The sequence below is a fragment of the Hoplias malabaricus genome, chromosome Y (genome assembly GCF_029633855.1).
Source record: "Hoplias malabaricus isolate fHopMal1 chromosome Y, fHopMal1.hap1, whole genome shotgun sequence".
NCBI lineage: Eukaryota > Metazoa > Chordata > Actinopteri > Characiformes > Erythrinidae > Hoplias > Hoplias malabaricus.
Window position 1 is genome coordinate 80,460,865 of NC_089820.1, and position 12,244 is coordinate 80,473,108.

At 39.1% G+C, this 12,244-nt stretch overlaps 1 protein-coding gene across 2 annotated transcripts in view; it reads right to left on the bottom strand.

The window, feature by feature from the left end:
- Nucleotides 1-7,456, bottom strand: part of LOC136678364 (ankyrin repeat domain-containing protein 12-like) — a 42,359-nt gene extending 34,903 nt beyond the window's left edge. For both annotated transcript variants that reach the window (XM_066656402.1, XM_066656401.1), the window contains exon 1: nt 7,337-7,456. The gene's annotated coding sequence lies outside the window, so the exon portion shown is untranslated. The remainder of the gene's footprint in view (nt 1-7,336) is intronic.
- Between the last annotated feature and the right edge of the window lie 4,788 nt (nt 7,457-12,244).

Genomic DNA, 12,244 nt, shown 5'->3' on the forward strand with positions numbered 1-12,244 from the left:
TTATCGTAGCCCGTTCACTTGAATTTACTGAATTTTCCAGAGATATGAATCTGTTCTGTCAGACATCTGGTAACTAACAATGTGGTCTGAGGATTTTCTAATGAAAATATATACAAACACCATACCACAGAGGTGGCATTCAACTGAGCACGTTTAACCAGAGCAGCTCAACAGCTGCAATAACAGAACAATCTCATCTTTGTTATGGACAATAAATGTGGCATTAATTCACCCAAAATGATAGTTATATCATATACAGGTGTGTAATATTAGCTTAATTTTGCAGATTTGGATTACTTAAGGTTAGGGCTACATGATATGGCCAAAATGTATAATCACTACATATTTCTTAATTTTGGTCGATACAATATAATTGCAATATCATTATAAATTGAGTTTAAATTTTAAATTGAGTGCACTAAGCTGAAGGAAGTGTCCTGTAATGAATGCAAGTCAATGACCGATGCTGTAAATTATGTATATTGAAATATTAATGAAAATGTGTTTAGAAGTCATATAATTGTCATTAAAACATTTTATATTGTGATTATATATTGATATTGAAATATTGTCCAAGGTGGAAATGTATCCAAAATCAGGAGACAACTAACTGCATGAAAGTAAACAGAGAATGAAAATGCTACAAAATTAAACAACTCGAGTTACAACTGAGTTTCTGTTGTAGTTTAAATAGTGAATACAAATTTACAGAGGTCAACTTCAGCGATGTACAAACAAGTTGTTTCCCCCCCCCCAAACAGAGTTTCTGAACGTAAACAAACCAGAGATAACAGCGTGTCATTCCCTTTAAAAGAACAATAGATAATTTCAAGTGATTTACTAGTTTTGGGGCAGCTCTGTGTAACAATAAAAAAATGTCATTAAAAAATTTCTACCATTCACTACTGTTATTTTTGTCTGTTACGAAACGTTATAAAAAAAAAATTTACATTCACTCAAATAGTTGTCACGACTGTATACATCTACAATTTTCTGTAAAATATGATAATTATAGATCACTTATAAACAGTTTACTAAAATAGACTTAAGCTTGAGTCAATTAACTGTGTAAACTGACTACAAGACATTACTATACTACACTATACTACAAAAATAAACACCAAGAAAGTAAGGTTTACAAGTCACCCATTTTCCAGAGCAGCAAAGAGCACAGCTGTACAGAGCTCACCACATCAGCTGGCTACAGTGGGAGTAAAGGCCTACATCATCCTACCATCTCAACACACTCAGAGCCTGACCTTTCAAGGGTGACGTGAGGAACCTAACATATTTTGTAGGGTTTTCCCCCCAAGACGAGAGTTTTCATAAGGATGACATAAAAAAAAGGAAATTCAAATGTCTTGCCAGCAACATCAGAGTTAAGACAAATATAAGAGTGGTCTGACTCTTTTGAGCATCTTTCCACAACAGAATCTGGGGAAGCCACAATTGTCACCAGAAAGGCCACCACGGAGCACCTCAAAATGAGCTTCAAGAAATAAAATGACCTCATAATTTTGCCTTCACCGAGACCCGTGTCTGATTCAGATTTAAAGCTGAAAAAATGTTTTCCCCTGCATTTGAGAGAGTGGTCTTTATTTCAGGCTCCATAACTTTATATGTTATAGACACCACTGTTTGTGGATCTATTGTATATTATTAGTGTCTATTCATCACCTGTTAGTGATTTAACTGGAACAACAATAAAAATGGATGTCAAAACAGTGAGTAAATATACTGACAGGTCATGTCCCTGTTTTAATACGAATATTATTCCTTTTTAAATGTAGGAAATATTTCACACTAAATTTAACATCAGAAAACCATTAACAATATTATTTGAATATTATTTAACAATGTGAAATCTGTTGTCTTTGTTGTTGTGTTTATATACAGATTAAAAATAAACAATTTTTGCAGTTGTGCTTGTCAACTGTTTTTTTATTATTATTTACTAATAAAAAGCTTTGTTTGTTAAAACTATTATTTATCTTTATGCATAAGTGTGAGTGAGAGTGGTTTGGTTTGGTTGTCTGCATATTATTCCTATTTTCTTTTAAAAAATAACACATTTATGACACATTTATGAAATAATACTTAATTATTATTAAGTAATAATTGTCATACTAACAATTTTGAACAAATCTGCAGCCCTGTTACAGGGATTCTAGACATCGTATTAGGCCCATTTAAATGTTTAAACAAATGAAAATTAGACAGCACTTTCTAATTTCAAAAACCTTCATCGTACTGTGGAAATGAAAGCAAGCGAGGCAAAATAAAAATGGCATCCAGTGTGAATATGAAGCGAAGCAAGAGGTCTCTCATGGGAATGGTTTTGAACACAAAGGGCAATGTCTAATGGGTAAGAGGGTGAGTCAGTGTGCTCTTACGCATGCCTGTTTCTGCCTCTCTCCACCATGCTAACAGCCCCTGCTCACATGATGAGCACCATGGAAATGCTTATCTGTGCCGCCCAACGACGCAGACCTATGGTGGATGAATTCATATGAATCCTGCCAACTGTACACTTAAACGTGTGCAAGGGAGAAAGCAGATATGCTGCATGCATCTATACAGTAGTCACGCTGCCTGGTGCAGATGTAATATGACATCGGTGCTTTAAATCCTGGGAAGACGGCCAAGTCATACCAATAATTGCAAATAGTAATTATTAAGCACCTAATACCTAAGCACCTAATTAAACGGGGTCACGCCAGCTCCTAATTGTTAAAAGGTGTTTCGTATATTGCTTTTCAAAACTGCAATTTCACAAATTTACACATTTAATTATTACTACCCTCTGAAGCCCAGATCAGTATTATGAAATGATTCAGTGGTCTCCACATCGCCCATCAATATTAGGTTTAATCAAAAAGGTGTTATTGGGATTCCAGTGATCTTCTGTACCATATATAATTAGCAAACATAATTACAAATGTAGCTGTAAGAGGCTGATGCACTTAATGCAAGTGCCTTTAGCTTTAGATCTAAACGAACACGATGATCTTGCAGGCTGGGTTTGTATTTCTGGACACACACATGCCTTTTTTTTTCCCCTATTTACTCTGCACACTGTGTGGGCACCATACTGTAGAATTAACTCAAAGCTATTTGTGAATGTCAGTAATGGCTTTCTGGGGTCTTCACATATTATGAATTGCAATAGAAACAGGCCAAGGCAAGATAGCATCAAGACAAATTGTAAACAAATGGCATTTGCTATTTGGTTGTGTTTTCACTATCACTTTTGATGTTTTTATTTTGATTGATGTGAACAACAAAAAGCACTTTTTATGCTAATGTGCAAATCTGCTCCAGTGCGGAGTCAGAACGAGAAACACAGATGTGTGTTAATGTGCGGATGTAGGTTACGACTACGAATCTGTCAGGAAAAAGTGTTATTAATTACGTGAAATCTGAAACATATTGTTATCTGTGAATGTTTGCATTAACAAAATAATAATAAATACATTTTCAGATTTTGCTAAATATATTTGAAGACTTATTTAGTGTGCTTTTAAAGAGCAGTATGTTAATGCAATGTAAGGCTACTTTGTTGAAATGCTTTTATTCCTTTTACCATTTGTAACTCTCTAATAATAAACGTGAGGTTCCTTCATAAATCAAAGCCATACCGATTTCTGCATTTTACATAAATGCTCATGTCTTGTTATCGGCAGATATTCAGAATAAACCTACATCATATCAGCATCAATGCCAAATTCCTAAAATATCTGCATGCAATTTATTTATTTTTATTAGCAATAGGTGGCATCTACTTTACTACAACTTTCTCCAGCTGCTAAACACAGCCTTGCCCACTTAGGCTTTGCAAACCCCTAGTCATTTATCTAAAGTAAACAAACCATACGGGAGATGAGCAATTTCACTGCAATCCAGCGCTAGAAAACCTATTTCTCCGTCTTGAACATAGCCCTCCAGAACTACACGAGTTCTCATACAAGGTCTTGTGCATGTGGCTAAATGCCTGAAAAGAGGGTCAATGGAAAAACAACAGGAACCACAAGCTCTTGTTGGCCAGTGGCCCAGTGGAAAAGTGGATCTCTCTGGCTAATCCCTAATATGTCATTTTGCAAGTGTGCAAGCATGAGACTCGAGTGGGTGTAGAGATCTGATTTAGGTCCTGTAATAAAAAGTGAAAGTTGAATATATCGTACAAAACACAAACTGTCAAAACTGAAATGCACAGATTATCGCGATGACGTGAATGTCGTACACGTCTGGAACAGCAACAAAAAAAAAAAAACATACTACACATATCTTTATAAAAATGGTGAGTAAAAAACAAATAAATCATATAAAACCTTTCTGTTGCCGGGAATAAAAAGTCAGACGCAGTAAGTAAACACGATCAAAGTTTGACTCATTTATATTCTCTCTGCAGTCCATGTCCATATGAGGAAACTGAACAAGAGTCTGTTTTAAATTAATAGTTGTGGAGTGTTTTTTGCAAGAGGTGTTTTACAGAGAAGCCCATTACAAAAGACGCCTTAACTTCTATCAAGTCTATTCCCCAAGTTCAGATAATGACTTCTGATGGTTTTTCATTCTATATTTACATTACAATACACAGTACTGGCTGTTTAAAAATAGAAAACATCACTGGTCACTTGGGTTATGAAATTACGTGCACGGGCTTGAACTGGGAACAAACAGAATACACTGCTATACACTGATACAATCATTTTGTATTTAGATTCATATTTCTAGTATTTAATTTTCCCCTGAGATTAACTTTAGACGTGTGTGGGTTTATGGAGAAGAAATTACTGACATCGTTTTGTTTTCCAGTCTCTTTTTAGCCTTTAGAATTAAACAGACTGTTTTTTTTGCACTGTTTTTAAGACTGAAAGCAATTAATAAATTCTTTTGTGACTTGTGGCCCTCGAATGTGCCTCGGTTGTGAGTATCTGGTGTCTTATAGTATAAATATGACTGACAGTTGTCAAACTGGTGCTAATAATAATAATAATAATAAGACCAGGGCTATTTCATCCTAACTTGGGAATCTGTTCAACAACTGATTAGGGCTGAGTCCCCAAACTGCGGAGGTATGCCAAGCTATTACAGTAATGGCCCTTGGTGAAGACACCTACGACTTCATTAGCATACCTCTGACATCATATGGAGCAGGTGTTGGCCAAATGCCTAAAACGTATATGTGTTAATAGAAATGCCAGGTTATGGCAGAACAAAATAAAGGGCACAACCCATGATGAACAGGTGTTTAATATATAAATAGTTATCATTCATTCATTGTCTGAAAGTGTGTCCGGAGCAGCGTACAGCCATCAGAACGCTCACGTTTTCACGATGTGCTCAAATGAGGAATTCAAAACAGGCTGCATTTTGAAGGAAGTGAATGATGTTTACGATGTTTATATATTTTGACTGTCCAATAAAAAACAAGTAGTTTTACAGGATAGGGATAATTCCCTCTTAAATTTCAATGGAAGTGAATGTAAAAATATTTTTTACCCCCAAGTAATTCTGGAGCGTTTCTATTGGTTCATTCATCATGACACATCCAGTGAAGGATTGCTTAGTAAATAACAAATCGACAAAAATGAGAATACATGATTTTAATTGGACAGCGACAATATATTTTGAACATGGGAGTAAAAAAAATATTACACTGCGATTGCTAAATTATGTACATTATGCATATCTATGTAAATAGTAATATTGTTTTCTATTTCAGTTTGGGTTCATTTGCAGAGAGGACACAATGAAAGCTCTCAGGATTGAAAGGTTTTCTTGAAAAATGTATTCTCCAAATATTATTTGTCTTTCTAGTATGTGTTGGCTAAAATAACGTAAGATTTGTGATATTACTGTACTACATAAGAGTTTTGCTGCTACCTAGAACTGTGAAATTAGTGATGTTCAATAAAAACTGCGAGGAGCAGAAAGAATCTCTTAATTCTAAGCTGTGGATATAGTGATATTATACAGCTTTGTGTGTTGTCTCGTAGTGTAACTACGTCTAACAGCTGTCAAACTAGCGCTAGTAAACAACGTAGTAGAGAGTTGTGTCATAAAAACACCACTAAAAGCGGCTGAAGACGCTTTGATATCGTCCTTTAGACAAAAGGCTAGTGTGCGAAGGACGGTCATCCAGCACAGAAGGCTTTGTGGTAACACACCCCCCCCAAAAAAAAATGCTGAGCTAAAGGGCCAGGGCATCTCTTTTAGCTCTTGTACACGCAAAACCTACATGCACCCATTTAAAAAAAAAATAAAAAAACGAAAAAGCCTGGCACTTTCTAGAAAGAGAATTTACAAATCTATTCAGAATCACCCTTTCTATTTAGGTACGTTCTTTAAACGCATTTTATTCTGCAGTCCCAGTCTCCACGGCATGAAAAAAATGGCATATTTGCTTTACTGCGATTGTAAAACCTGGAAAAATACACTCAAAACACAAAATACTGAGGCTGTTGTCAGTGTTGCAGACTGCGCCACCCCACCACAGACAATAGCCCACAGTAGAGCTGAGGATAAAGGCTGCGTCCCAAACCTCGCACAATAACGCACTCTCAGTATGTCGCCACCAATAGCAGCGCATGCGTTAGTGCAGTGTGTATAGTGGAGTGTTGTGTGGTTTGAGGCACGGCCGGAGCCAACGCTGGTTGTCAACTGCCTTCCCCGTCGTCGACACGACAGAGTTAGCGTATACTTACACCCTTAAGGCTATCTCAAATACCACCTCATGTGTTCAGAACGTGAAAATGCCTCCACACAGCAAAGAGTGTCGAACTCTGTGTGGTTTTACATTACAAATCCGCGGAATTAATGCACAGTTTAAGTTAGCTAACGTTACCCTAGCTAACACGAGTTCGTATTTCGTCAACTTCTTATAAGGATTTTCCGTTCCACCTTAAACGGTGTGGCAGTTAGACTCTGGCGCCTGAGGGTAACACCATTTAAAGTGGAACGGAAAATTAAAGTGAGACGGAGCGAGCCCGCGACGGTTAACGTTAGCTCAACGCATTCTCTCTGCCGCGACCAGGGGCAGGGTCTCAAATGGTTCCCTGGTCCCTGCGTAGTGGGCGATACAGCTCACAAAACAACGTTTTTTCCAACAAAATAGTGCATTGTATGTTACCACAGAAAGCTATTTATATTTAGCAATGAGACGCAGGGCTCCCTGTCAAACAGTGCACTACCAATAGTGCAATATTGCAGTAGAAATAGTTAATCTACCCAAACAGTTCCCTACCGTGTAGGGAGTAACATTCAGGGAGCCATTTGAGATTCAACCCAATAAGAAAGCAAAAGGTGGAATTTTAATGTTTAATTTATAACTTACCGCAGAGGAGCTTCTTCAGCGCGTCGCTTGCGAGCTTTAAAAACTCGGAAATATGCCCTTTGTTTTGCTAAATATTAAAAAAAAAAAAATGCGAGAGTTTAACCCTGCAACCGTGTGACGTTTGTGTCCAGCTTAGGGCTGCTTTTGAAAACATCCCTCCGCCGTCTCTAAGAAAAGCCCAGCGAAAACACAGAGCTGCTCTCTGATTGGTCCGTGCTCGTGCCACGTCACCGCCCCAGAAGCTTATAAAAGGTGGCTTCTGTACAAACTCGACCACGGCCTGTGTGCACAGTGCAGTGTTTACAAGTTAATGTTAGGCTTCATTTTCCATTCCATACGGGAGTTGGGAGCAGCATAAAAGGTCTTTCGAGAATATTTAAGAGGAAAACGATTTATATTCTTTGAAGAGTATTAATTGTCACCGAGGTTTTTGACGGTTGCAACATTTTAATTTACATTTATAATTTGTTTTCAGTTTTAGTAAATTTGGCGTCTGATTGTTGCCGTACTGCATGTGTGGCAAAGAAAAGGAACTGCATTTTTAGCTGCTTCACACAATATCTTTAGTCGATATTCAGCAGTAGGAAGTGCTTGTATTTTTGTAGGTAAAAATGAAAGAGGATTGATGGACTGATTTGTGTTTGTTTAATGCTAGCTCTGAAAAAAAAACAGCTTAATTTCAATCTTATTAACTGCTAACTCATATTATGAAAACATAAATTGCATTGATTTAAAATGTGATTAATGTCCATGTTTGACATTCTCCCTGAAATTAACTTCATAAATAAAAATGCTAAAACAACACCCGAAACTGCAGTTTCTTTTTCACATGAAATATAAAATGCATTATTTGCAAAAAAAAAGTATATATATATATACATATATAGTTGCGTTCCCTTATATTTCTGTTTTTTACAACTTCAGTTTGTATACATGTGAAATAATATTGCAGTATTATTGAATGTTAAAATATATCTTAAATATTATACGTCGTTATACATTGTATTATATTATATTACACATTATAATTATTTCACAATATTTATTTATTTCACTGCACTGTGAGAGGGTGAGGTGACGCGAGCTCGGGCGCGTGACGTCACCTTTTCCGTCCGCCGCTGCAGCTGCAGGAGGAAGGTTCTCGAAAATGTCTGACGGAGTCTTTAAACGAGAGGAGTAAATATGACTTTCTCTTGCATTTCACATTCTTTGTGTTCGTTTTCAGCCTCATCCGTTGTGTTGTGTTCCTGTGGAGGCTTTGTGTCGCGCTCGCGCTTGTTGTGGCGCAGTGGCATTATTTTTGCATTAGGTACAAAGGCTTGCGCATGCGCAGTGGCGGCCATTATGTTGCAGAACATGCTCAAATCGCAGGAGAATCATGAGAGGTTAGATTCGGCTCTGAACCGAGTCTTTCAAACGATCGCTTTCGATGATTCTTTGATTCGCAGGTCACGTAGCTCTCGTCCACAGTTGCACCTCAGGAAGTGTAGGGAATGACTTCTATCTGAATTCAGTTATTACATAGTTATAAATTACATCATAAACGCTAATGAGAACTCCAACAGATTACTGTTTTGTTTAATTATGGTCAAACAGAAAAATAACTTTTTTAACTACATTGATTTGTTTCCTTATTCCACAGTTATCAATAGCACCTTTTCTTCTGTGTTTTCATTAGAGTGTTAAATACTATAAATACAAATGCAATATTATAATTTAATGCAATATTATGATTTAATATATTATATCAAGGAACTATATGTGTCCTTTATTTATGTCAGTATACATGATTAATTTCCTCTAAATGCTTTTTTTTTTTTTTGTTCATAGTCGCAATGGGTTGGGAGCTTACATGGAATCACTGGGAGAAAAGCAGGAACACACCCTGGAAAAATTCACACATTCACACCTATAGACACTCTCTGAATAGCCAGTCCACCTACCAATACATATTTTTGGATTGTGGGAGAATACCAGAGCACGTGGACGAAACCCAGGCAGAGACAGGGAAGACATATCAAACAAACCCCTCACAGACAGTGACTCAAGGCAGGGTTTTAAACCACAAACATAAAACTCTGAAGCAGTGAGATAGTGACAGTACCTGTTGCACCATATTGCAGAACACACCACACTCCTCACAGTCACCCAGAGGAAACCCACGCAGACACAGGGAGAACACACCATGCTCCTCACAGACAGTCACCCGGAGGAAACCCACGCAGACACAGAGAGAACACACCACACTCCTCACAGACAGGAACCCGGAGGAAACCCACGCAGACACAGAGAGAACACACCACACTCCTCACAGACAGGAACCCGGAGGAAACCCGCGCAGACACAGGGAGAACACACCACACTCCTCACAGACAGTCACCCGGAGGAAACCCACGCAGACACAGAGAGAACACACCATACTCCTCACAGACAGGAACCCGGAGGAAACCTACACAGACACAGAGAGAACACACCACACTTCTCACAGACAGTCACCCGGAGGAAACCCACACAGACACAGGAAGAACACACCACACTCCTCACAGACAGTCACCCGGAGGAAACCCACGCAGACACGGGGAGAACACACCACACTCCTCTCAGACAGTCACCCGGAGCAGGAATCGAACCCACAACCTCCAGGTCCCTGGAGCTGTGTGACTGCGACACTACCTGCTGTGCCACCAATAGGAGAGATTATTATGTTTAAATTTGTATTATTAAATTCATTCATTCATTCATTATCTGTAAGCTCTTATCCAGTCCAGGGTCACGGTGGGTCCGGAGCCTACCCAGAATCACTGATGAAAGGAAGAAACACACCCTGGAGGGGTCACCAGTCCTTCACAGGGCGACACACACACACACACACACACATTCACTCACACCTATGGACACTTTTGAGTCACCAGTCCACCTACCAACGTGTGTTTTTTGGACCGTGGGAGGAAACTGCAACTGCGACACCATCTGCTGCACCACCGTGCCGCCCCATATTGTTAAATTATGTATGTTACAATTAGATCTTAAAGATTATATTCGATTAATTGGGAGAAGATAACAATATAATAATTAGCATGGTGGCACAACTGGTAGTGTCTGCCACACTGCCACACAGCACCAGCGTCTTGGGTTCCTGAGTTCAATCTTTTTTTTGTGTCATCATTGTAAGGGATTTTGTGTCTGCAGGGGTTTCTTCAGGGTGCTCTGGATTACACCCACAGTGAAGCAACACAAGAAGAAAGGTGAATTACCCATATGTGCCACTGATGCTCTGTGATGCACTAGCACTTGGTGTAGGGTGTGTTCCTGCTTTGTACCCAATGATTCCTGGTAGTCTCCAGACTCACAATGACCCTGATCAGGATGAAGTGGTTACAGAAGATGAGTAAAAGAATGAGTAAAAAGTTTGCTGTTAAAGAATTCTGGTTTATTTCATGTAAAAAATGTCAATAATATTAACTTTATCATGGTTATTTAAACCTAAATAAAAAAATCAAAACGCAAATTTATACCTTTTTTGGTGTTATTTGGGCGTTTAATTCAATGAAGCATTTTGATTTACAGTCTAAATAAATTGTTTAAATAATATATGTGCCCTTTTCACAGCTGCGTGCGTAGTAAATATTGTTCAGTTCACTGAGTCGGTTCGTGTCGAAAAGTTTCGGTTCAGATGAATGATTCGTTCATGACTCGTCGCTGCGAAAAAGAAAAAGATGGTGTTTTGTAGAAGAGAAGAAAGGTGAGGGGGATGGGCAGTGACTAGACGAGCTGAGTGATTCAATGAAGTGCGGCAGCTATGTTACTATAAAGGAAGCAGCTAGAGTGGATAAAGCTTTTGGTATTTGTTTTATTTTGGTCTTTTCAGCCAACGTGCTTCCGTATAGGGTTCTACCGTGCACCACTGCAAGGTCCATGGGTTTAACTAAGGTGCCAAACTGAGGCTGAAAAGCCAGCAATAATTCAGATAAGCCAACAGCTTCCTTTGTATGAGGAGTGAAATACCGTCAGTGATCCACAGTCCTGCTTGTAGTAAATCCAGGTCGACCAGCAGCCTTTAATGTGTCTGTACTTAACCACGTTCAGCAATGCCTCAGATGTATTGGAGGAGTTGGTGTCATTCAGCTAATTTTGGTCATACGTTCCTCCTTCTGATGGTAATGACATTAAAGAACCCACATCAAATTAGATTTTTTCATCTAAGGTCCATTATCCTAGAGCACTAACGTTATTTGGCACAAGAGTATGTTAAAATGTAGAGTGCAGTTCCTGGTGGTACTCAACATCAAGGCCAAAATCTCTTGTTCACAGGCAGTATACCCAGTGTGCCATCTATTTATGCGTTCAATACATCGTTAAAATTATCCAGTTAGTCGAGAATGAGGCATTATTCCAATTTCATTCATTCATTCATTATCTGTAATCCTTATCCAGTTCAGGGTCGTGGTGGGTCCAGAGCCTACCTGGAATCATTGGGCACAAGGCAGGAACACGCCCTGGAGGGGGCGCCAGTCCTTCACAGGGCAACACACACTCACAGTTTTGAGTCGCCAATCCACCTACCAACGTGTGTTTTTGGACTGTGGGAGAAAAGCGGAGCACCCGGAGGAAACCCACGCGTACACAGGGAGAACACACCACACTCCTCACAGACAGACACCCGGAGGAAACCCACGCGGACACAGAGAGAACACACCACACTCCTCACAGACAGTCACCCGGAGGAAACCCACGCGGACACAGGGAGAACACACCACACTCCTCACAGTCAACGGGAGGAAACCCACACAGACACAGAGAACACACCACACTCCTCACAGTCAACGGGAGGAAACCCACACAGACACAGGGAGAACACACCACACTCCTCACAGACAGACACCCGGAGGAAACCCACGCGGACACAGA